The sequence below is a fragment of the Gossypium arboreum genome, chromosome 1 (genome assembly GCF_025698485.1).
Source record: "Gossypium arboreum isolate Shixiya-1 chromosome 1, ASM2569848v2, whole genome shotgun sequence".
Lineage (NCBI taxonomy): Eukaryota > Viridiplantae > Streptophyta > Magnoliopsida > Malvales > Malvaceae > Gossypium > Gossypium arboreum.
Window position 1 is genome coordinate 59026859 of NC_069070.1, and position 26336 is coordinate 59053194.

The following is a 26336-nucleotide window of genomic DNA, read 5'->3' on the forward strand; positions in this document are numbered from 1 at the left end:
TTTACTAACCATTTGTTGGTCATTGATAATTGTGTACCCATACCTATCTTCCAAGCCCAAATCAGTCGATAGGAGACTGAGAAACCAACCCCATGAATCAGTGTTCTCCACTTCAACCACAGCCTATGCAATAGGGAACATTTGGTTGTTTGCATCTCTTCCAACAGCTATGATGTGACAACCCGAATTAGGGCCTAATCGGAATAGTGGTTTTGTGACCACAAATCCGAGATAGAAATAATTGTTTTATAAATATTTTGGGGTTTATGATATGATTGCATGATTGTGTGAAAATTTTGTGATGAAATTCTATGCCTAAAGTGTTTAAATTGAAAGTAGGGACTAAATCGAATAAGTTGCAAAATTTGCATACTAGAAATTTTTAGTATGAAATTGTTTTGAAATATTTATTAGGAGGTCTTAAATAGAAATTCTACCAATTTTAAGTTCATGGACAAATTTAGGACATGGAAGGAATTTTGGAAAGTTTAGTAGTAAGGGTATTTTAGTCATTTTGATATTAAATGAAATAAAATGGGAAAAATAACACAAAATAGTCATCTTCCTATTTAGTTGCTGCGAAACTTCACTCTCTCCATAGCTAGGATTCTTCAACTTTCAAGCTCCATAGTAAGTGATTCTAAGCCCGTTTTTAATGTTCTTTACGTTTTTGGAATCCGGAAGCTCGATTAAGCTTATGCTAGTAATAATTTAACCTAGGGTTCATATTTGGAAAAATACCCATAGGTGAAATTTGTGTATTTTGATGTTTTATGATAGAATATGAGGTTTTAAATTGTGTTAAATAATTTGTGCTACTCGGTTTTAAGTGAAAACGAGTAAAAGCAAGATAATCGGTAAAAATACCTAATGATCATAACTATATGATAGAGTGGGAATTTGATGTTGTTGTAGAAGAGAAAATGTTCAGCATATCATAAAACATAAGAATAAGGGCTGAAATTAAATTCCGAGCCTAGGGGCAAAATTGTAATTTTGTAAAAGTTAGGGGCAAAATGTAATTTTTCTACAATGTGATTTTGGATTGAAATAAATAGTATGAGTATTAAATGAGCTAAATGTGTTATTATAGATCAAGAAAGGCGCGGAACCGACCTCGAGCGGGGAAAGAAAAAGTTTTGGACTAAATTGCAAAATTTCCATATTTTGCACCAAGGTAAGTTGTATGTAAATATTACAATAATTTCATGTACATTCTTATATTTCAGCCTATTATATAAATATACTAGCTGATGTTAAAATATAAATTGACTATGGGAAGAATGGAAATAAATACAGAGAGAGAGATCCTGTTGAACATTCTGAGAGATCGAATGAAATAGAGGAGCGTAGCTAGGTCACATGTATGATGCTGAGTGCACATCATGTGTACAAGAAAGCTACGAGACACCTGTAGTAGCTAGGTCACATGCGTGATACGAGATGTATCCCATGTAGACAAGAGAGCTACGTGAAAGATAAATGTAGCTAGGTCGCATGCGTGATTCCAAGTGAAGGACACCATGTAGACAAGAGAGCTACGTGAAAGATAAATGTAGCTAGGTCGCATGCGTGATTCCAAGTGAAGGACACCATGTAGACAAGAGAGCTACTGAGACAAATCGGCTAGGTCGCATGAGTGGTACTAAGTGTTCCCCATGTGTACAAGAGAGCCGAACTAAATGAAGTATGATGGTGGGGTGTGTCTTTGAAACCGTTAAATATCGAGGATTGATCCGAATTGTTCAACGGGATGGTTTTGTGGTGACATTGTGGTTTGGACCTACACTTATAGTGAATGAAATGTGGTGAAAATGAATTGTGGCATATACATATATACGATAAAATGAGGTTAGCATAAAGAATGTGTGAAAGAGTGAAATTAGTATTAAAACTGTTTTTAGATGGCAGCAGTGACGTGATTTTGAAAAATCACCAAAAATAGGAGGAAATAATTAGAGGTTGAATGAGATGTGAAATTAAAGCTTAATGAGTCTACTTTCATATAAAAGAAGCAGGGCAAGCAAAGGAATTCTATATTTTGAGATATTTACAATTGTAACTGACTTGCTCAGGATGAATACGTGATCCCTGTTTCCACTTTGAAAAATCATTAAAAATTGTACAAAGCAAACTAAGAAATATAGTTTACATGCCTAAATTCCTTATTGAGACTAGTTTTAAATACAACAGACTTCAGGGTTGTTTGAGTTATGTACTGAGAGAAATTCAATTCGTAGTGGACAGAGGTCAGGCCAGTCGAGCTGTGTAACAGGGAAACTTTAACTAATAAACTGTACTAATCTGCTGAACCAAAATTATAAAAAAATTTAGCAAGAAGCTTTATGAGTCTAGATTCAGGAAATTTTACGGATATGAATTTCGAGTTTTGTAACTCGAGTTATGATTTATTTAGTGAATATGACACAGCAGAGACTGCTTAATCAAGTGGAATAAGTAGTGAAGTTAAAGTAGACATACTTGAATTGTTGTGTAAACATGTTAGATTCTTAAATTAGTATTTACATACTACTTACTAAGCTATAAGCTTACTTCGTTTTCTCTCTTTTGTCTTATAGTGTTCTCCACTTGCTCAGAGTCAAGGATCGTGAAGATCTACCCGCACTATCATACTTTGGGGTATTTGAACTAAATGTTTTGAATTATGGCATGTATAGTAGGCAAAAATTATTTTGTTATGTGTCATATTTGTCTAGGTTTAAAATATTAGTTCTGATGATTCGACCGATTACTTTGTACAAGCCATAAAAGTTGGCTAATATTGTTCAAGATATATGTTATACGATGCATTATCAAATGGGATGACATATTTCTATCTTGGTATATGTTATGTTCGGTAATACCTTGTATCCTGTTAAATGACGATGAATTAAGGGGGTGTTACATTTAGTGGTATCGAGCTATGGTTTAGTCGGTTCTCGGACTAATAAAGTGTGTGTAAAAGTCTAGCTATACATGCCATAAAAATATTGTGATAGTGTGGTGACTCGATTATTCTAAAGCTGTGTTTTGTTTTAATATAGTAATGGATCCTGAAGGAACTGCTGCGGTGATGATCTTTGCTAGTAATGCGCGGCTCCCGCACAAGGGACCGCTACCGTGGAAAGTAGACCGAGACATTGGGACAAGGAGATGAGGCTCGGGGCGCCTTTCTCCAAATGATGAACAATTGGTATCTGAATTTATTCGAGCAAATCCAAATGCTCAACCTCCTCCACCCCTCCTATACCTCGGGCGATTCTGTGTAGCTGCTCAAGGTATAAATTTGGTAAGAATGAACAAGCCTCCGGTTGACAAGATTCGAAAACAAGGGTCAAGAGTTTAGAGCAAAGGTTGATGATGATCTGAGAAAGCGGAATTCGGCTTGAAAATTCTACCCGTGTATTTGATGAGCTCTCATGTACACCGAGGAATGCTTAAAGTGTCTTTGTATCACTTTTGAGAGATTGACCTACCACCGGTGGAAGACTTTGGTTGCAGTGGTGCCAAAAGAAAAAGTTACTTGGGATTTCTTCCAGAAGAATTTAGAAAGAAATACATAAGTCAGCGATTTATTGATCAAAACGGAAGGAGTTCCTTGAATTGAAGCAAGGAAAAATGTCATCGCAGAGTATGAACGCGAATTTGTAAGACTCAACAAGTATGCCCAGAATGTGTGTCCACCGAGGCCATTATGTGTAGAAGATTTGAAGATGGGCTGAATGAGGACATTAAAGTGTTTGTAGGGATTTTGGAGTTGAAAGAATTTGTAGTATTGGTTGATCGAGCTCTTAAAGTCGAAGAATTGAACAAAGAAAGAAGAAAAGTCGCTATTGAGGCTCGAGATGTCGAAAAAGACGATAAGTAAGCCATTTCAATCTCAACCAAAGAGGTCCAAAGAGACAAACCCTCGAATGACAGTTTCAATTGGGGATTTACACAGAGATCGTGGTAGAGCATATTCGGGTCTAAAGCTCAAGCTACTTGATGGCAAGTGTGGGTAATGTGCGACCTAGAAAGCCCGAGTGTCGAGAATGTGGCGAGCAACATTATGGTGAGTGTTGGGGACCGAAGCGAGCTTGTTTCAGTCTGTTCTCGCGAGCATTTTATTAGAGACTGTCCGGAGAAGGTTAAAGAAGAAAGATTTCAGTGTTAGATGAATACCACCGCTAGTAGAGGTAGACCACCGAGAAATCTGGAGGTGGGACTAGTAGTAGAAGCTGTGATGAAAGATTTAACGGCAAGATCGAAGCTAGAGCACTGCTAGAGCTTATGCTATACGTGCTCGAGAAGATGCATCATCTCCGATGTCATTCTTGGTACATTTTCTCTTTATGATACTATTGTTATTGCATTGATTGATCCTGGGTCCACCCATTCCTATATTTGCATGAATTTAGTATCCAATAAAAAGTTGCCTGTTGAATTTACTGAGTTTACGATTAAAGTGTCGAACCCCTTAGGCCAATATGTGCTAGTTGACAAGGTTTGCAAGAATTGCCCATTAATGATTCAAGGTCACTGTTTTCCGCCAACTTAATGGCTGTTACCATTTGGTGAGTTTGACGTTATCTTGGGAATGGACTGGTTAACATTGTATGATGCTAAGGTAGATTGTAAACAAAAGACACTAGAGTTAAAATGTGAAAATGGAGAAATTCTGTGGGTTGAAACAGACGAATCAAATAAATTGCCTATGGTGATTTCGCACATGTCTGCATGTAAATACATGAGAAAAGGGTGTGAAGCTTATCCGCTTATGTAATGAATGTTGAGATGTCTCAACTGAAATTTGAATCAGTACCTATAGTCTGTGAGTTTCGAGATGTATTTCGAGAGGAATTGCATGGGTTACCTCCAAACAGAGAGATAGATTTTGCCATTGATTTGTTGCCGGGTACTGCACCGATCTCGATTGCTCCATATAGAATGGCTCAATGAATTAAAAGAATTGAAGGCTCGATTGCGAGGAGTTAACGAGACAAGGGATTTGTGAGACCGAGTTTCTCTCCACGGGTGCTCTGTATTATTCAGAAGAAGAAGGATGGTTCAATGAGACTTTGCATTGATTACCGTCGACTTAATAAGGTGACTATAAAGAACAAGTACCCATTGCCGAGGATTGATGATTTATTCGATCGGTTAAAGGGGCCACAGTGTTTTCAAAGATTGATTTGAGGTCCGGTTACTATCACCGAGAGTTAAGGAGTCGATGTGCGAAAACCGCCTTTAGGACAAGGTATGGACATTATGAGTTTCGGTGATGCCTTTTGGCTTAACAAATGCTCCACCATATTTATGGACTTAATGAATCGGATTTTCCGCCATATTTGGATAAGTTTGTAGTAGTGTTTATAGATGACATTTTAATTTATTCTCGAGATGAGTTTGAACATGCCGAACACTTGAGAACTATATTGCGATCTTGAGAGAAAAGAAACTGTTTGCCAAGTTTAGTAAAAGTGAGTTCGCTTCGTGAAGTCGGATTTTTGGGGCATATAGTCTCGGTGATGGTATTCGGTGGATCCAAGCAAGATTTCTGCGATCGTTGATTGGAAACCGCCAAGAATGTATCTGAGGTTAGAAGCTTTTAGGCTTGGCCGGTATTATAGGCGTTTTGTTGAAGGATTTTCGATAATTGCCTCTCCTATGACTAAATTGTTGCGAAGAATGTTAAGTTTGAATGGACCGATAAATGTCAACGAGTTTTGAAAAGTTGAAAGCACGATTGATGAAGCACCAATTTTAGTACTGACCCGAGTCGAAAAGGAGTTCGTAATTTATAGTGATGCATCATTGATGAGGCCTTGGATGTGTGTTGATGCAAGAGGGCAAAGTAGTAGCTTATGCTTGAGGCGCTTAAAACCGCATGAGAAGAACTATCCTACACATGATTTGGGCGGCATTTGTTGTTTTGCCTTGAAGATTTGGCGACATTATTTATACGGTGAAAAATGCGAATTTTTACCGATCACAAAAGTTTGAAGTACTTGATGAATCAAAAGGACCTAAATTTGCGACAAATAAGATGGCTTGAATTATTAAAGGATTATGATCTAGTGATTGATTATCATCCGGAAAAGCAAATGTAGTTCTTGACGCCTTGAGCGAAAATTTCTTTTCACTTTGAGAGCCATGAACACGGGTTAGCATTGTCGATGACGGGTCAATTTTAGCGAGATGAGAGCTAAACCGTTATTTCTCCAGTTGATTTGTGATGCTCAAAAGAATGATAGTGAGTTGCGGATCAAGAGAACTCAATGCAAATCGGTTATGACTCGATTTTCGAGTTGGACGGATGACTGCTTTGATGTTTCGAGACGAATATGTGTCTTGAAAAATGATAAATTGATTCGAAAAATATTACATGAGGCGCACAATGGTGTTTATCAGTTCACCTGGTAGCACAAAAATGTATAATGATTTAAAGAAGTCAGATTGGTGGCGGTATGAAAAGGGACATTTCAAATTTGTAACTAAGTGTTTGATCATCAACAAGTAAAAGTTGAACATCAAGTACCTTGAGATTACTTCAACCGTAATGGTGCACGAGTGGAAATGGGACAAGATTACCATGGATTTTGTAACGGTTTGCCTTTAACTCCTAAAAAGAAGGATCTTTGTTTGGGTAGTGGTTGATAGATTAACAAAGTCAGCCCACTTTATACCAAGACGTACTGATTACTCACTTGATAAATTAGCGAATTATATATTGCTGAAATTGTGAAGTTGCACGGAGTACCTATGTCTATAATATCGATAGAGATCCAAGATTTACCTCGAGATTTTGGAAAAAGTTACAAGAAGCTTTGGGTACAAAATTGAACTTTAGTACCGCATTTCATCCACAAACAGATGGTCAAGCGGAAAGAGTAATCCGGTACTCGAAGATATGCTTAGATCTTGTGTTTTAGAATTTGGAGGTAGTTGGGAGAAATATCTATCTTTGATTGAGTTTGCCTACAATAACAGCTTATCAATCAAGTATACAAATGGCACCGTCTGAAGCCTTATATGGTCGTAAGTGTCGGACTCCTTTATATTGGACCGAGCTTAGTGAGAAACAGATTCACGGAGTTGATCTAGTTAAAGAAACCAAGAGAAAATAAAAGTAATTCGGGATTGCTTGAAAGTCGCTTCAGATCGACAAAAGTCATATGCGATTTAAAAGAAAAGAGATTGAATTTCAAGTGGGTGATAAAGTGTTCTTGAAGGTGTCACCATGGAAAAAGATTCGAGATTTAGTCGAAAAGGCAAGTTGAGTCCGCGTTTTATTGGGCGTCACGAGATTCTTGAGAGAATTGGACCAGTGGCATATCGGTTGGCCTTACCGGCAGAGTTAGAAAAGATTCATAACGTGTTTCATGTATCAATGTTGCGACGTTATCGTTCTGATCCTTCACATGTGATTTCCCCAACAGAAATTGAGATTCGATCGGATATGACCTATGAGGAGGAACCAATAAAGATTTTGGCTCGAGAAGTTAAACAGGTTAAGAAACAAAAGTATAGCCTTAGTGAAAGTATTGTGGCACGGACATGGGATAGAAGAGGCTACGTGGGAACCCGAGGAAGCTATGAGGAAACAAGACCCAAACCTCTTTACGGTAAGATTTTCTGGGACGAAAATCTCTAAAGGGGAGAATTGTGACAACCCGAATTAGGGCCTAATCGGAATAGTGGTTTTGTGACCACAAATCCGAGATAGAAATAATTGTTTTATAAATATTTTGGGGTTTATGATATGATTGCATGATTGTGTGAAAATTTTGTGATGAAATTCTATGCCTAAAGTGTTTAAATTGAAAGTAGGGACTAAATCGAATAAGTTGCAAAATTTGCATACTAGAAATTTTAGTATGAAATTGTTTTGAAATATTTATTAGGAGGTCTTAAATAGAAATTCTACCAATTTTAAGTTCATGGACAAATTTAGGACATGGAAGGAATTTTGGAAAGTTTAGTAGTAAGGGTATTTTAGTCATTTTGATATTAAATGAAATAAAATGGGAAAAATAACACAAAATAGTCATCTTCCCTATTTAGTTGCTGCGAAACTTCACTCTCTCCATAGCTAGGATTCTTCAACTTTCAAGCTCCATAGTAAGTGATTCTAAGCCCGTTTTTAATGTTCTTTACGTTTTGGAATCCGGAAGCTCGATTAAGCTTATGCTAGTAATAATTTAACCTAGGGTTCATATTTGGAAAAATACCCATAGGTGAAATTTGTGTATTTTGATGTTTTATGATAGAATATGAGGTTTTAAATTGTGTTAAATAATTTGTGCTACTCGGTTTTAAGTGAAAACGAGTAAAAGCAAGATAATCGGTAAAAATACCTAATGTTCATAACTATATGATAGAGTGGGAATTTGATGTTGTTGTAGAAGAGAAAATGTTCAGCATATCATAAAACATAAGAATAAGGGCTGAAATTAAATTCCGAGCCTAGGGGCAAAATTGTAATTTTGTAAAAGTTAGGGGCAAAATGTAATTTTTCTACAATGTGATTTTGGATTGAAATAAATAGTATGAGTATTAAATGAGCTAAATGTGTTATTATAGATCAAGAAAGGCGGAACCCGACCTCGAGCAGGGAAAGAAAAAGTTTTGGACTAAATTGCAAAATTTCCATATTTTGCACCAAGGTAAGTTGTATGTAAATATTACAATAATTTCATGTACATTCTTATATTTCAGCCTATTATATAAATATACTAGCTGATGTTAAAATATAAATTGACTATGGGAAGAATGGAAATAAATACAGAGAGAGATCCGGTTGAACATTGGAGAGATCGAATGAAATAGAGGGCGTAGCTAGGTCACATGTATGATGCTGAGTGCACATCATGTGTACAAGAAAGCTACGAGACACCCTGTAGTAGCTAGGTCACATGCGTGATACGAGATGTATCCCATGTAGACAAGAGAGCTACGTGAAAGATAAATGTAGCTAGGTCGCATGCGTGATTCCAAGTGAAGGACACCATGTAGACAAGAGAGCTACGTGAAAGATAAATGTAGCTAGGTCGCATGCGTGATTCCAAGTGAAGGACACCATGTAGACAAGAGAGCTACGAGACAAATCGGCTAGGTCGCATGAGTGGTACTAAGTGTTCCCCATGTGTACAAGAGAGCCGAACTAAATGAAGTATGATGGTGGGTCGTGTCTTTGAACCGTTAAATATCGAGGATTGATCCGAATTGTTCAACGGGATGGTTTTGTGGTGACATTGTGGTTTGGACCTACACTTATAGTGAATGAAATGTGGTGAAAATGAATTGTGGCATATACATATATACGATAAAATGAGGTTAGCATAAAGAATGTGTGAAAGAGTGAAATTAGTATTAAAACTGTTTTTAGATGGCAGCAGTGACGTGATTTTGAAAAATCACCAAAAATAGGAGGAATATAATTAGAGGTTGAATGAGATGTGAAATTAAAGCTTAATGAGTCTACTTTCATATAAAAGAAGCAGGGCAAGCAAAGGAATTCTATATTTTGAGATATTTACAATTGTAACTGACTTGCTCAGGATGAATACGTGATCCCCTGTTTCCACTTTGAAAAATCATTAAAATTGTACAAAGCAAACTAAGAAATATAGTTTACATGCCTAAATTCCTTATTGAGACTAGTTTTAAATACAACAGACTTCAGGGTTGTTTGAGTTATGTACTGAGAGAAATTCAATTCGTAGTGGACAGAGGTCAGGCCAGTCGAGCTGTGTAACAGGGAAACTTTAACTAATAAACTGTACTAATCTGCTGAACCAAAAATTATAAAAAAATTTAGCAAGAAGATTTATGAGTCTAGATTCAGGAAATTTTACGGATATGAATTTCGAGTTTTGTAACTCGAGTTATGATTTATTTAGTGAATATGACACAGCAGAGACTGCTTAATCGAAGTGGAATAAGTAGTGAAGTTAAAGTAGACATACTTGAATTGTTGTGTAAACATGTTAGATTCTTAAATTAGTATTTACATACTACTTACTAAGCTATAAGCTTACTTCGTTTTCTCTCTTTTGTCTTATAGTGTTCTCCAGCTTGCTCAGGAGTCAAGGATCGTGAAGATCTACCGCACTATCATACTTTGGGGTATTTGAACTAAATGTTTTGAATTATGGCATGTATAGTAGGCAAAAATTATTTTGTTATGTGTCATATTTGTCTAGGTTTAAAATATTAGTTACAAGATTTCGACCAGTTACTTTGTACAAGCCATAAAAGTTGGCTAATATTGTTCAAGATATATGTTATACGATGCATTATCAAATGGGATGACATATTTCTATCTTGGTATATGTTATGTTCTGGTAATACCTTGTATCCTGTTCCGGCGACAGTAACGGGTAAGGGGTGTTACATATGAGAAATTCACTCTTAAATGGGACTTTTAGGAAGCAACCATCTAGCCCAATGAGTGGCCTACACCCCGCTTTCCAGCCTCTCTTTAATGCATCAAAGCACACATAAAACCTTCTAAAATGTGGAAGGGAGTCTGCTCTCACCCTTTGAACAGTCATTTTTATTGTGCTTCCTGATATCTTTGACCTTAACTCATGAGCATAGTCCCAGAGAAAGCCAAATTCATCCTTATGATTCTTGGCCATTTTCTCATTCACTATTTTCTTCGCTCTATAACAACAGTCAATGGTTACATTTACATGCATCTTAGAAGCACATCTTCTTTGAATTTCCCTCAGCTTCATTTTAGGATGATCCTTGATAGTTGCTTCAAAATGTTGGGCAATCATAGCAGCAGTCACCATTTTGTTCTTAAAACTAACCGAACAATGATGCTCATCCTGAAACGTCTTTATTTGCAAGCATTTCGCAACAGGACTGTAGCTAGCCCTAATTCTCCATGAACAGTTAGGGGAAGCAATGCACCTCACAACAACCCTTTTCGGAAGCAATGCACCTCACAACAACCCTTTTCGGTTCATTCTTAATAAACTTTAGTGGTCTTCTACATTCTTTAAAGTCCTTTCGAATTGCACTCTTAAACTGTTTGCCATCCTTAAACAACATTCCCAGACTAAATTTTAACTTATCATTGTATAAGGGAAACTTGCTCCTCTTTCTCTCACCATCTTCATCTTCTTCATCTTCATCAGACTCAACCAAGCTTCCATGTTCATCTGAGTCCCATACCTCAATCTCATTTCCATCCTCCTCTTCTCCACTACGTGCAGCAGTAATATTATCCACTCCATCTGATGTTGCAAAATCACCAGCATATTCATTAGCAATATTATCCACTCCATCTGATGTTTCAAAATCATCAACATTTTCATCAGCAACATTATCCACTCCCTCTGATGTTGCAAAATCACCAGCATATTCATTACCAGCAACTTCACTATCATTATCCTCTCCAGCAGTAGTCCTTAAACTAATATGTCCACCACCAATATCTGCATCTACCTCAATACCAGTAGCAGATACACCCTCCCCATCAGCTTGTACCTCTCCTACATCACCCTTCCCACCAGATTCTACCTTTTCTAGATCACCTTCACCATCAAATTCTACCCCTTCATCATCACCCTCCCCAGTAGTTAACAAAAAAATATCATCTACAATTATAGGGTTATCAACCTCATGTTCAACATATAACTCAATCTCCTTAAACTTGACCCAAAAGTCCAACATAGCTATGGTTGAAGTTTCATCATAAATCACCCTTAGATTATTTTGTAACCCTACTATACCAGGCTCATGAAAATAGATTAACATGAAAGTGTTAAACCTTAACCCAATTTTGACTATTTTACATAATTCAAAATAAGATATTGTGTGTGGGTCCTCTTTAAGCCTAATCACTTCCCCACCTACATATCTAACATATAGGTCCTTTACAAAGTGCCCACCCACATGCAAAATAATATAATATTCATCATCTGATGACATCTACAAAAAACAGCAACACATTGTAAGTAAAAAAAATTAAAAAACAAAGCAGTAATAGAAGTCTACAATTTTAATATCTTTTCTGAGCAAAAACAATTTGCTTTGAATAAACAAATATTTTTCTAAGCAACAAACATTAAAAAAAAAACTCACTACCTACATCGGGACCACTTCTTTGAATACAATACAAAACAATAACACATGTCTACAATTTTAACATCTTTTTACTTGGGTAACAGAAATCAACATCATCTGGACCACTATCTCATCACAAATCAACAAAACAAACCCTACATTCTGGCACTGAAATTGCAATAATAAATCACAATTAACCATCTACAACTTTTACAACAGTTTTATCAACAACATCGGGACCACTATCGCATCAAAAATCGACAAAACAAACCCTACATTGTCGCACTCAAATTGCAATACTAAATCACAAATAACCAACAAATCAAACCAAAAATAGAATTTATTTTCCCAACAAACCAAATAAAAAAGCACCTACCTTTCGATCTTGGGTTACAGAAACTCTCATGATTGTTGAAGCTTTTTCGTTCCTAATAGTTTTAAGGGTTCAACGATATGATTCGTAAAAGTTTTATAGATTTCAAGAAGATTTCGGAATGCTAACAATTTAGGGATTTGAAGATTTAGGGATTTGAAGATTGTTAGGGATTCAATGAAAGATTTCGGAGGTTAGGGATTTAAGGAATTTCATGATTTGGAGATTTTAGAATTTGGGAAAATAGATTCGAATTTAGGGGTTTGGGGATTTAGGGTTTTTTTTTGTTATATGATTATTAAATTTGTTTAATTTTTTGCCACATCAGCTTATTTATTTTAATGTGAGCCACGTCATTGGTCAATAGGAATGCCACATAGACCAAATTTTTTGACCGGCTGTTGACTAACGGTCAGCTGACGGTTACCGTTTCAACTGGGTCGATGTCTGAAAAATCCGTTACGTTAAGGGCCGATTTCAGAAAAAAAAGGTTAGGGGTATCTCTAAAAGCCCCCAAAGGTTGAGGGCTTTTTTTACAATTGTGCCTAGTTTATTATATCCATACTTTTATTTAAGTCTCTAATTGAGTTGGTGTCACGAGTCAACCTAACATTAACTTGGTTAGAGAAATTATGAAAATATCCTTTTGTAATTAAAAAATTTATATTATTTAAGGGTATTTTAATCTTTTTATTTAAAAAATAAAAAAATAGTTGTGATTGAATTTTAACTCATGCTATTTACATTAATAAAACATTAAATTTACCATTAAACCAAAGTTTTATTTTAGTTTTTAAAATTTTGTTGCCTTATACATACTGTATTATCTCCATCAATTGTACATCCATACTTACTATTATTTAAGTCCCTAACTAAATTAGTGTTTGGAAATTACGAAAATATCCTCTTGTAAATAAAATAAATTGTATTATTCAAAGGTACTTTAGTTTTTTTATTTAAAATGACCAATAAATATATATATATATATATGGTGAGATTTGAACCCTGTGAATTACATTAGTAAAATTTTAAATTTACCACTCAACTCAAGCTTTATTTTTAATTTTTTTACATTTTAATTTTATTATGCACACTTTATTTTACAAGTTAACTAGACACCGACTAAAGATTGATGGTAACAGACTTATTTGTTGTATTTATATGTTTAAATTTTGTTTTACTCACAATTTAATTTAATTTTTTATTTTAGTATCATATATATTTATTGTGTTATTAGTAATTAGTTTTAAACTATTCATTTTATTATTTATTGTTTGTTTTTTTAAATATACATTTATATTCTAAATTTATTTTCCACGATAAACGCTTGTGATATGACTTCTACTATTGATAAATATTATTAATTATATTGATATAACAAATTATTTTGACACTTACTCAAAATTGATAATATCATAAACATTCGTGGTAGATTTATTATTATTAATAATACTGTCCAAATAACTAAACTAGAATTTGATCTTCATTTCTCGTATCCATTTCTGTTTTTGGGCAAACCTTCCGAGGTTAGAGACTTTACTGCCTCGCCATCCATCTTATTCCTAATTTATTAGTTAACATGTCACTATATTTCTGTAATCATTTCAGGATTCGAGAATGTGCTATTTCTTTCAACATTCTTCCAATCCCTTAATTTTTCCCTTACCCATTTCAGTTTCTGTCCAAAGCTTTTCAGGTTAAAGATTTCATTGTCCATCTTTCTCATTTTTTGATGTTTCGTGAATGACACTCTATCGGCCATGTTGATCGGTGACTGCAGGGACACGGGTTTTTAATGGATATATCTACATATGTATGATGTTTTCCAGTGTACCATTTTAGTGAATTACTTGTCTATGGATCTTAAATTCAGTTTCTTAATCTGATCGAATTAGTTTAAACTTGAAAAATAATTCTAGAAAGGAATATGGATTGAATCGAAGTTTTCTACACCTGCTTGCTGCGTGTAATAGTATATTGATGCGTTATTTACATGTTGCGGTTGTGAGTTGTTTGAATGCAGGAAAGATGTCTGAGAGAACGCTCATGGGTAATGGTCTTGACGAAGGACATACAGATTCATCTCATCATTCCGTAAAGGAGGTAAATCTATGTTCTGTGTTACAATTTGGACAATTATAAGTTTACCTCTGCTCATGTTTGAGGCTAGACCTGATTTCATTTGTGATATAAGCCTCCATACAAAGATACCGTAAGCCGATACATGAAATTGTATTCTTTTCATGTTGAACTAATCCTTCAGCACTATCTTATTGCACCATACAAATGAAGGGTCTACAAAAGAATTACCTTTCAAATGAATCCCTTATGTTGATGACAGTCGATGTCTTTACTGCATTTCTATACTTTATGAGGCCCTTTCTAATATTTAAATCTCTGACTGCTTTTGCATGTTTGACTGAACGTTGACCCCGGGAAACCTGCATCACTAACTTGGAAGCGAAACCTCAATGGTGAGGGATGTGTTCCTTCAATGTCACTCTAAATTTCCAAGAGAAACTTCAAATGGTATGTTTAGGAAATTTCCAAGAGAAACTTCAAATGGTATGTTTAGACAACAAAAGTTTCTGTAATCTTTAGCTATCATTAATCTCTAGATATATATTACATGGTTCGTTCTCACTTTTTAAGAGAAACTTCAAAGGGTATGTTTAGACAACAAAAGTTTATTGTCATTTTTACAAATCATTAATCTCTCGATGTATATATTACATAGTTTAACTTTCATTCTGAAAAGTAAATGCATTTAATGCTCATTGAGACATCACATATCCCAAAAGGCTAAACAAAAATAGGTTAACCTGAGCTGAAGGTTGGTTCAAGGATTGTGGACAGGGCACCTCTTGTGGTTAGTCCACGCTGATAAGTACGTAAATTCTTGTACCCGGAATAGGAATTTTTTTATATGAGTTCTGCTTGTTTAAGTAGAATCATGCTAGCAATATAATATGTGAATAAAATTGTACAACATCTTCTTCACATATTTTTTTGTACATGAATTTTAGCTCTTGAAATTTGCCGCACGATATCAGATATAGTGCTCAAGAATTTAGTTTTCTCATAGGCCTAACTGCTAATTTTTCCATCAATTTCCAAAAAATCATGCACCATTATATTACAAATCAAATTTGTATAAAACTATTCTTGCAGCATGAAGTATGTTTGATGGTGATATAAGAAGTGCATAGGGAACATAGATTTGACACTCATTTTATGGTTGCAAATATTGCTGTATAAGCTGTTTACAATATAATGTGCATTTGATACAAGTATATGGAAAATGCACACCTTTTTCTCGATATTTTCATAATCAGATAATTTCTTTTGCTTTGATAGGCTCCAATAGGTATTAGACTGTTTCAGCATATCAGAGAACAATCAAGCAATGGAAGGGTAGTACTTTTAAATGTCTTTTCTAGCTTCATTTGTTTTCATGGTAAAGATGACAGTTCGACCCCATTTCGTCCATTTTTCTGACGTTGCATCTTAATGTTTACTTTTGCAGCGGGGTTTTATAGATCCATTTGTTAACCGCTACATCACATCTTCTCATGGTGTTCCTTTAGGTGGTGTCGGGTAGCTCTTCGTTCTTACTTCTATGCTTATAATTAAAGAATGAATGTTTTTATTAGTTTATTATGGTTAATATGTTTATTTGGAATGTTAAGACAACCCAAATTATTCCTGTATTGTTACTAATAAATAAGAAATTTTGATTATTTTTGTTATTTAACTTCGACATATTTCTACATAGTGTGTGGTAGAGTTTGGAAAATATAGCAAAATTAGTGAGAAGTTCACTGATTTTTTCCAGATTTACCCACTTTCTCTTTCTGTGCTTGCTTTGTCTCCTCAGTGCAGGAAGCATTGGAAGAAGTTACAAAGGTGAATTTCAGCTCTGGCAACTATTCCCTAGAATATGTGAAGATAAACCAGTTTTATCAAATCAGTTTTCCGTAAGTTGGATATCATAGACACCATAGAGAAAGGATATCAAATCAACTTTTTAGTTCTAGGAATATTTATCCGTCTTAATCAAATGTAAATGTTTCTCGCAGGTGTTTGTTTCACGCACCAGTGGTGAAAAGTATTCCAGTGTACTGTTCCCTGCCAGTCCTCACCTGGTCAAGTAAGCTTATGATTATAAATAAACATCGTTAGTGGTCTGGCTTTGAATTTGATTCAGCATAACTAAGAGTTAAAACAAGAAAAGGTTTATGTTACTAATATCATGTGCATTAACAGAGAAAATGCAGTCTCGGGAATTGGTTCCTGGGACTGGAATCTGAAGAGTAACAAGTCTACATATCATGCTTTATACCCAAGGGCATGGACAGTATATGAAGGTACATACATTATCAAGTGGTGAGCTTTTTCTTCTTTTTTTTTTTTTTTTTTACGACCATATCATCTTATAGGGTTCTCTCAAAATGCAGGTGAACCCGATCTAGCACTTAAAGTTGTTTGTCGCCAAATTTCACCTTTTATTCTTGATAATTACAAAGAAAGCAGCTTTCCTGTTTCAGTTTTTACATTCACTGTTGAACAAACTTAGAGAAAAGATTGTTATCATTCTGCTAATTAGTTTACAGCTATAAAGAGAGGAATTAACACAAACAAGGAAACAATCCCTAAAAAACAGTAACTTCTTAAGAATCAGTGACTGAGATTAGTTTCTATTTACAAGGTAACTCCTAATATTAAGGTAAGTTTTTTGTCCTTAATCTTAGGAATGCCAACACTCCCCCTCAAGCTGGAGTGTAGATGTTTATCAAACCCAGCTTGCCAATAAGTTCCTCAAACATGTTTCTGTTCAAACTTTTAGTTAACACGTCTGCAACTTGTTGTTTAGTAGGTAGGTAGGTGATGCACACTTCTCCTGAGTGTATTTTTTCTTTTATAAATTGGCAATCTATTTCCACATGTTTGGTGTGATCGTGATGCACAAGATTATGTGCTATGCTGACAACTGCCTGGTTGTCACAATACATATTCATAGGCCTGGTGTAAGGCACTTTTAGTTCCCCCATAAGTCTTTGTATCCAAACTCCTTCACATATACCACGAGATAGTGCTTGATACTCTACCTCTGCACTGCTGCGTGCTACAACAGACTATTTTTTGCTTCTCCACGTCACGAGGTTACCCCAAACATAACTACAATAGCCACTTGTAGAGCGTCTATCGTTAACAGAACCTGCCTAGTCTGCATCAGTGTAGACTTCCACATTCTAGTTGACAGTTTTCTTGAAATGCAAGCCTTTACCAGGAGTTCCTTTCAGATACCTTAATATTCTATATGCAGCTTCCAAGTGCTTCTCCCTCAGGGCATGCATGTACTGACTGATAACACTCACACTGAAAGCTATGTTTGGATGGGTGTGAGATAGGTAGATGAGTCTTCCTACTAGTCGTTGATATCTCCCCCTGTCGATTTCTTCTCCATCCTTATCAGTTCTCAATTTAAGGTTAAATTTCATAGGATTTTCGGCTGGTTTGTATCCCATCAAACCAACTTCTAACAGTAGATCAAGAACATATTTCCTGTGGGAGATGGAAATACCTATTTGGGACCTTGCTACCTCCATACCAAGAAAGTATTTAAGATTCCCCAAGTCTTTAAACTCAAACTCTGTACCAAGGAATTCTTTCAACCTCACAATTTCACTTGAGTCATCTCCTGTTAATATTATATCGTCCACATAAACGATGAGGATGCAGCATTTTTCCTTTTTCGAGTGCTTGTAGAACATGGTGTGGTCTACCTGCCATTGAATGTAATTTCTGCTGGTCATAGCTTTTGCAAATCGGCTGAACCTCGCCCGTGGAGATTGTTTTAGCCCATACAAGGACTTCTTCAACTTACACACTTGGCCCTTGCTTTCTTCAAACCCGGGTGGGAAATCCATGTACACTTCCTCATTTAATTCCCCGTTGAGAAAAGCATTCTTTACATCCAATTGAGTCAATTGCCAATCAAGGTTGGCAGCAAGAGATAGAAGGACTCGAATGGTGTTTAGCTTGGCAACCGGTACAAAAATCTCGTCGTAGTCAAGACCATAAGTTTGGGTGAAGCCTTTAGCCATAAGTCGAGCTTTGTATCGGTCAATACGGCCATCGGGTTTAAATTTCATAGTGAAGATCCATTTGCATCCTACTGTTTTTTTTTCTCAGGTAGATCCGAGACTTCCCATGTTTCATTGTTTTTGAGGGCCTTCATTTTTTCCATCACAGCTTGTTTCCACTCAGCTGATTCAAGAGCCTTTTTTATATTTTTTGGAGTTTTTACAAAATCAACATTAGTCACAAAAGCTTTGTAAGACTTAGATAAATTTCCATAGGACACAAACCAAGAAATAGGGTGTTGAGTGTAGCTCATTATGCCCTTTCGAACTACAATTGAAAGATAGATGGATGGTGATGGAGGCGAGACTTCTATTTTAGAACAGTCATCGGTTGGGGATGCAATTGGCACTGCTGTATCAGTTTCAGGAGAACGATTCCGTCGAGAGTAAACCTATATTTCGGGAACTTGTTTTTGCTGTTTTCCTTGATCAGGGGGCTGTTGCACTTCAATGGTGGTATTGTTATTGGGAGGTATCGTGCTAACTTCTTGCTGCACAAGGGAAACAGTATCTATATCTGGGATTACCATAGCACCTTGGTTGTTAGGCTTGTTTGTGATAGTAGTGGTAGGATCATGAGGTTTATTGAGGAGAGTAGTAAGGGTCTCATCTTCATTGAAAGTCCCCCCTTGAAGATGAGATGCTGCAAAGTATGGTTCATTTTTAAAGAAGGTAATATCCCGAGAGACAAACATTTGGCGCAAGGTTGGTGAGTAACACTTATAGCCTTTTTGTGTGGGGGAATATCCAATGAAGATGTAGGTGTTGGCTCGAGGATCAAGTTTGGATTGATTTGGTTGATGGTTATGGAAAAAAGCTTTGCAACCGAATATTTTGGCTGGAAGATTAGGAACACGAAATAGAGGAAAGGCTTTTAGAAGGATATTTAGAGGTGTTTGGAAATTGAGGACCTTTGATGGCATTCACTTTATGAGATAACAGGTAGTGAGGACAGCCTCTCCCCACAAGTATTTTGGAACATTCATGGTGAACATTATGGCTCGAGCCACAGTAAGGAGATGTTGACTTTTTCTCTCGGAGATCCCATTTTGTTGAGGAGTGTTAGGACAAGAGCTTTAGTATATGATGCCTTGGTCAGAAAAGTATGAGCTTAGGACAGAATTAAAGTATTCTCTCCCATTGTCAGTGTGGAGAGCATGTATGGTAGATTTGAACTGGGTTTGAACCATTGAGTGAAAATTTTGGACTACTTTGGGTGTTTCAGATTTTTCTTTGAGGAGATAGACCTAACAGACCCTAGTGTGATCATCAATGAATGTTATAAACCACCTAGCCCTCGTAATATTTTTCACTCGGCTAACTCCCCATAGGTCATTGTGGATTAATGAAAATGGTTGGGATTGGATATATGGTTTTAATGGGTATGGCACACGGGTATATTTGGATAATTGGCAAATTTCACACTTCAAGAAATTAATATTTTTATTTTGAAATAACAGCGGAATATGTTTCTTCAAATACAAAAAGTTTGGATGCCCTAACCTATGGTGCCATAACATAATCATGTCCTCTTTTGAAGTGGATAGAGTCAATCCTTCTTGTGTTCTATCTTTATTCCAAACATATAGTCCATCATCAACTTTAACAGTGTCAATCATCCTCCCCAATTTCTATTCCTGTATCACACAACTAATTGTAAAAAATTCAGCAAGAAGTTTTTCATCCTTAGTAAGTTTACTGATTGAAAGTAAATTGCAGGGCAAATTTGGGACATATAGGACTTTATCGAGAGAAAAATTATCTGTTATTTGTACTTCTTCTACTCCAGCCATAGGTGAGTAAGAACCATCAGCTATGCGGATTTGGGACTTGTTGTGACAAGGGGTGTAGGTGTGAAACAAAGTGGAGTTACCTGTCATGTGATGAGAGGCACCCAAATTGAGTATCCAAGAGGATTGATTATTAGATTCAAAGGCAATACTGAGGGCAGTACCTTGGGTGGCTAGAGATCCATGAGCAATGGAAGTACCAAGTATCTTATGGAGAGTCTCAAGTTGTGTTTTGGTTAGGCAAACATTGAGAACATCATCTACAGCTGTGGAGGATAACAGGGCAGTCTTATTATCCTTTTGTTTTTTTCAGGATAGCCATGGAGTTTGAAGCACTTTTCCCTTGTATGACCAACACGGTTGCAGTGGTTACACCATAGTCTGGTTGATCTAGAATTATTTCTAGCACGTGATTTTTGTGGCTGTGGACCTCTGGAGATGAGGGCAGAGGTCTCAGTAGGCCGGTTGCCAAGAGGTGTCACAGGTTTAGGTTCCTTTGAGTCTCCCATCATGACAAGACAACACTTTTCTTCTCTTCTAACTTCTGAAAATACTTCACCGATGGTTGGGAGAGGTGATCTGCCTAGAATTTGGCCACAGACCTCATCTAACTCACAGTTCAGTCTAGCTAGAAACTCATAAAGACATTCATTGTTGAGGTGAGTCATAAACTTGGTGTGTTCCAAGCCTTTACCCCAATTTGCCTTATAGTACATATCCAGTTCCTACCACAAAATTTTCAGATTGTTGTAGTAGTGAGTGTAACACCCCGTACCCGAGTCCGTCACCGGAGTCGAACACGAAGTGCTAACAGACATAAATATATTTATTTTCACAGTCCATTTAAAAATTTCCAGCCAGCTGGCTAACTATGTCACTGTCACCTTAAAAATCATATCTTGAGTTCCACAACTCGAAAATCAGTTTTGTGATTTTTCCCTGAAACTAGACTCATATATACATCTACAAATTTTTTTCTAGAATTTTTGGTCGGGCCAATTAGTACAGTTTATTAGTTAAAGTCTCCCATATTACAGGGATCGACTACACTGACCTTCGCGCATTACAACTTGGATATCTCCCTGTACAGGGCTTCAATACTGATGCCGTTTGTTTCTGTAGAAACTAGACTCAAAGAGGAATCTATACATATATGGCATGACTCCTAATTATCTCTGGTTAATTTACAATTAATTTCCAAAGTAAGAACAGGGAATCCAGAAACCGTTCTGGCCCTGTCTCGCAAAAACTTCAATATCTCTTAACATACTGTTCATATGATCGTTTCATTACTTTCATATGAAAATAGATTCATCAAGGTTCATTTAAACAATTTATTCACTATTTAATTCCATTCCTACTATTTTTAGTGATTTTTCACATCCACATAACTGCAGCTATCAACCTCTGTCTTTAAGGTAGATTTTACCTACTTCATAATTTCCTTGATTCAACTAGCCCTTTTAACATACATGGCACAAAAGATGATCACGGTTAACCATTCCAAGGGCTAATCGATTCCAAACATTTCCACATCTCTTAATGAACAACATACAAAATGATTATGATACCATGCCAAAGTGTATATAAGCCATTTTCGCATGGCTATCAAATTTATACAAAATCAAAGGGTCTATGACCAACAAACGAAAGAGTAGTCCTATACATGCCATTTTAAAGTTCAACCAAAATTTGTACCAAAAGGGGCTTTGATAGTGTGGGAGACTTGACTTCCAAAAATCCAGTCCGATAGTTGACGAGCCAAAATCTATAAAACATAGAACAAAGAAACGGAGTAAGCAATTTATGCTTAGTAAGTTTTGAGCAAGGGATTCAGACAACAAAAGCATAGCATTCATATAGCTAAACGGATAATTTCATATGCACTAATTCTCAATATCATACTTACTTCACATTACCAACCCTTATGTTCATACACAAAAGATCAACTTAGCCAAAGGCGGTAGCTCGTTTATCAACCGAGCGAATACTTATTTGTAAGGGCTCAACTAATTCAAAGCACATCTGAAACATACCTCATTGCTGGAATTTTGCAAGCGTATTAACTGAAATTTTTACAGCAAGATTGCTCATTCCGAATCACGTACCTTGGATTTTATCCGGATATAGCGACTTCGCTCAAAAGCCTTGAGACATAGCCGGTTATAATAGCTCGCACAAATGCCTTCGGACTTAACCCGGATTTGGAAACTCGCATAAATGCCTTCGGATCTTAGTCCGGATATGGTCACTTAGCACAAAGCCTTCGGGACTTAGCCGGACATCATTTGAATAACCATGCACATTTAACACTAAATCATGACACATTCAGTATTTCATTTTCATTAGCAAAACTCAAACACAAGACACTTATCACACTTGCAAATATCGGCTCAATATCCACACACAAAGAGCATGATTTGATTTGCTTAAAACATGATCTAATCAAATCATAATTTAAGCTCTATTACTCAAGAACTTACCTCGGATGTTGTCGAACGATTTCGATGGCTATTCGACCACTTTTTCCTTCCCTTTATCGGATTTAGATCCCCTTTGCTCTTGAGCTTAATTAAATAAATAAATCGATTTAATCATTTGAGCATCGAAAAGAGGAACACAAGGCACTTAGCCCACATTTATACATTAGACATTAAAGTCACATACATGTGAAATCATGCATCAACTCAAGATATTAACCCACACTCCTTTTTAGCCGATTGTCCTAACCAAGATAAAGGCATCAATATGCTTGCCTCTAACCGAATGCATGCACACCAATCCATCTCATGTGGCGAATATGCATGTTGATGTTGAGGCCAATTACATATTTAATACCACACATAAATGGCATACATTTTACTAACTAATGCATTACATATTGTAGCTCAATACGCATCTATCATTTACTTCATAACCAAACATCATCATAAGTAAATATATACCTTGAGATAGTATATATGTCATACCAATACATCATGTGCAAACATATATACATATAGGTGCAAGGGCGAATCTCAAGTTGATTATAACCAAATATAAACATATATCCAAAAACACAAATCTTACCTACCATGCAATAAGCATAAATCATACTTATGGATATACCATGGCGAATACATCACAACACCATACCATTTCAATTTTGGTCATGGTTAAACAAAGAACTTAATGTCTCACTCAAAAATGCTAAAAAGAAAATCCAAGAGTCATCAACCCACCATCACATATATCATTAACAAGCTTCATATTTAGCATGCAATGGCATTAACACAAAATCCACCTTGGCGAATATCATCCCCATGACATAGCAAAGATTTGAACCATGGGCTAATTAGAACTCAAGCTAGCAACTAAAACATGCATGAATCTCATGGCACAACCTCAAACATACCTTAATCTAGATACAAGTATGGCCAAACCTCCTCCTAATCCTCTTCCAAACCAAGCATGAAGCAAAAACTCCCTCCTTCTTCCTTAAAATTTTCGGCCAAGAGAAGTGAAAAAATGATGAACACTTTTTTTTGTTTTCTTTCCTCAACTCACGGCAATGGGGGATCACACACCTTTTCTCTTTTTTTCTTCCCATTTCTTTATTCCTAACCTTAGTTTATTGTTTCCTCCCATAATGCACCAACACAACATGTCTATGACATGTTTTGCCCATCCTCCTTTGTCATGGCCGCCACCACTTATAAAAAGAAGGGTATTTGACATGCAAAAACCATTGTTTTGTATGCATGATTCAATTAGTCATCACACATTTCCCTATCCTACTTTCAAAGTTTACTACTAGGTCCTTTTTAGTGAAATTCACATTTATAACCCTAAATCAAAACATCAAAAATGTCACACACGAATTAACACATATTATAGGCATCAAAATGAATATTAAATTATTTTTATGCCTCGATTTTGTGGTCCCGAAACCACATTCCGACTAGGATCGTTTTAAGGCTATCACAGTGAGTTACTTCGAGTGTCCCTTGTTGGATATCTTTTAACTTAAGCTTGATCTCAAATACTTGGGAGGCGTTTCCAAGATCTGAGTAGTTTTCTTTGACTGCATCCTACATGTCTTTTGCAGTTTTGAAAAGGAGATAGGTGCGGCTTTTATGGCCTTCCATCGAATTAATTAGCCAAGCCACTACAATCGAGTTGTTGAGTTCCCAAGTGGCATAAGTCGGGTCAGCTGTGGTTGGCCGTGAAATTTCTCCATTGATGTACCATAATTTGCCACAACCACGAATCACCATAAGGACCGATTGTGACCATTACAAGAAGTTCTTCCCATCGAGCCGATGATTGGTGATTATAAGGGAGGAATTAAGTTCACCTTGAGTGATTCCCTGATTGACATTCTGAGTTATTTATGAAGTCTCAGTTACAGACAGAGTTTCATTGACGTCACCCATAGGAGGAGGACTAAACCGGAGGGATTTTTAAGAAGGGAGATTAGAGACGAATGAACAGGATCTAATGAATCCTAAAGCTCTTGATACCATGAACAAACTTAGAGAAAAGATTGTTATCATTCTGCTAATTAGTTTACAACTATAAAGAGAGGAATTAACATAAACAAGGAAACAATCCCTAAAAAATAGTAACTTCTTAAGAATCAGTGACTGAGATTAGTTTCTATTTACAAGGCAACTCCTAGTAATAAGGTAAGTTTTCTGTCCTTAATCTTAGGAATTCCAACAACTGTGAGAATGAGTCGTTGTAGAAATTTGGTTTGGCATGATTAACTACTTGCTTTGGAATTGATCAGTTGAGTTTTGAAATTTCAGCTATATAATACTGGAAAGGCGACTGCAGATGTCACGTTGCTTTTCACTTAGGCTGTGAGTAACCATTTTTCTACTATTGTCTATCACTCAGCTTAATTAACTATAGGACTCATGCACCATGTCTAATCAGAATTCTGTGGGAGGAGTTTCTGAATTTTCTGGTCATCATTCTAATTCAAAAATAATGTTAGAATGTACTGCTTCCTTAAGTTTGAGCTGTGTGGGTGTGTTGCTTGTTCTTTGTGTATGGTTTAACTAAGCTATCAAGTAATCTGATTTTGGTAGGATGAAGGATGGTGTGCATTGCATCCTTTTGCACCACGAGTAATGTCATCAGTGATAAAAAAAATTCAACTTGGTTTGATTATTTGAATAGCTTTGCGTTGCTTACTTTAAGTTTGTTAAGTAACATCATGTATTTACTGGAACAGGAATATAGATACACAACCTCCTCTCACTTTTGCAATTGCAGCACGGGAGAGTGAAGGTGTTCAGATTTTAGAGTGCTCCTGCTTTTTTATATCTGGGGACTTACCAGGCATAACTGCAAAACAAATGTGGCAAGAAATAAAACAGGTCTTTTTACTTTTTCCCTCTATCTACATACAATAGGATCATCAACTCTTGCATTTATGATCCACCCATTCACTTTGCTTATCATTTACTAAATTTTGATTACGGTAATTGATGAGACTTGAATAATTTCTAATTAGGATGATTTGAATTCAGATCTAGATAGAATAAGAAACACCATGTTAGAAAACAAAGTAATAATTAGGGTTACACTTGTCGATAAGCCTATTGTTTGTTCATGTGACAGCCATAAATTGACCCTAGTCGGAAAGTGGTTTCGGGACCACTAAACTGAGTCATAAAAATAATTAACCGTCATAGTTGATGCTTATTATATGTATATATGCATGTGTGAAAATTTCATGTTTGAATTTTATTAATTGTAAGTGAATTTTATTAAATAGGACTTATGTGAGAAAATTTAGAAATGTGCTAGGCAAATGTAAAGTGGCCTATTAATGCATGTTATGAAAATGATGGGTTTGCATGTCAAATTACCCAAAATTTGAGCTAGTGGCCGGCCATGCTATGGGGTGAAACATGTTGTGAACATGTTGTGTTAGTGTGTTATGTTAGAAAGAATAAAATAAAGGGTTAGTAA

The 26336-nt window shown here is 36.1% G+C and overlaps 1 pseudogene; it reads left to right on the forward strand.

Annotated features, from left to right (window-relative positions):
• Nucleotides 1-14272: 14272 nt before the first annotated feature.
• Nucleotides 14273-26336, forward strand: part of LOC108481071 (uncharacterized) — a 112575-nt pseudogene continuing 100511 nt past the window's right edge.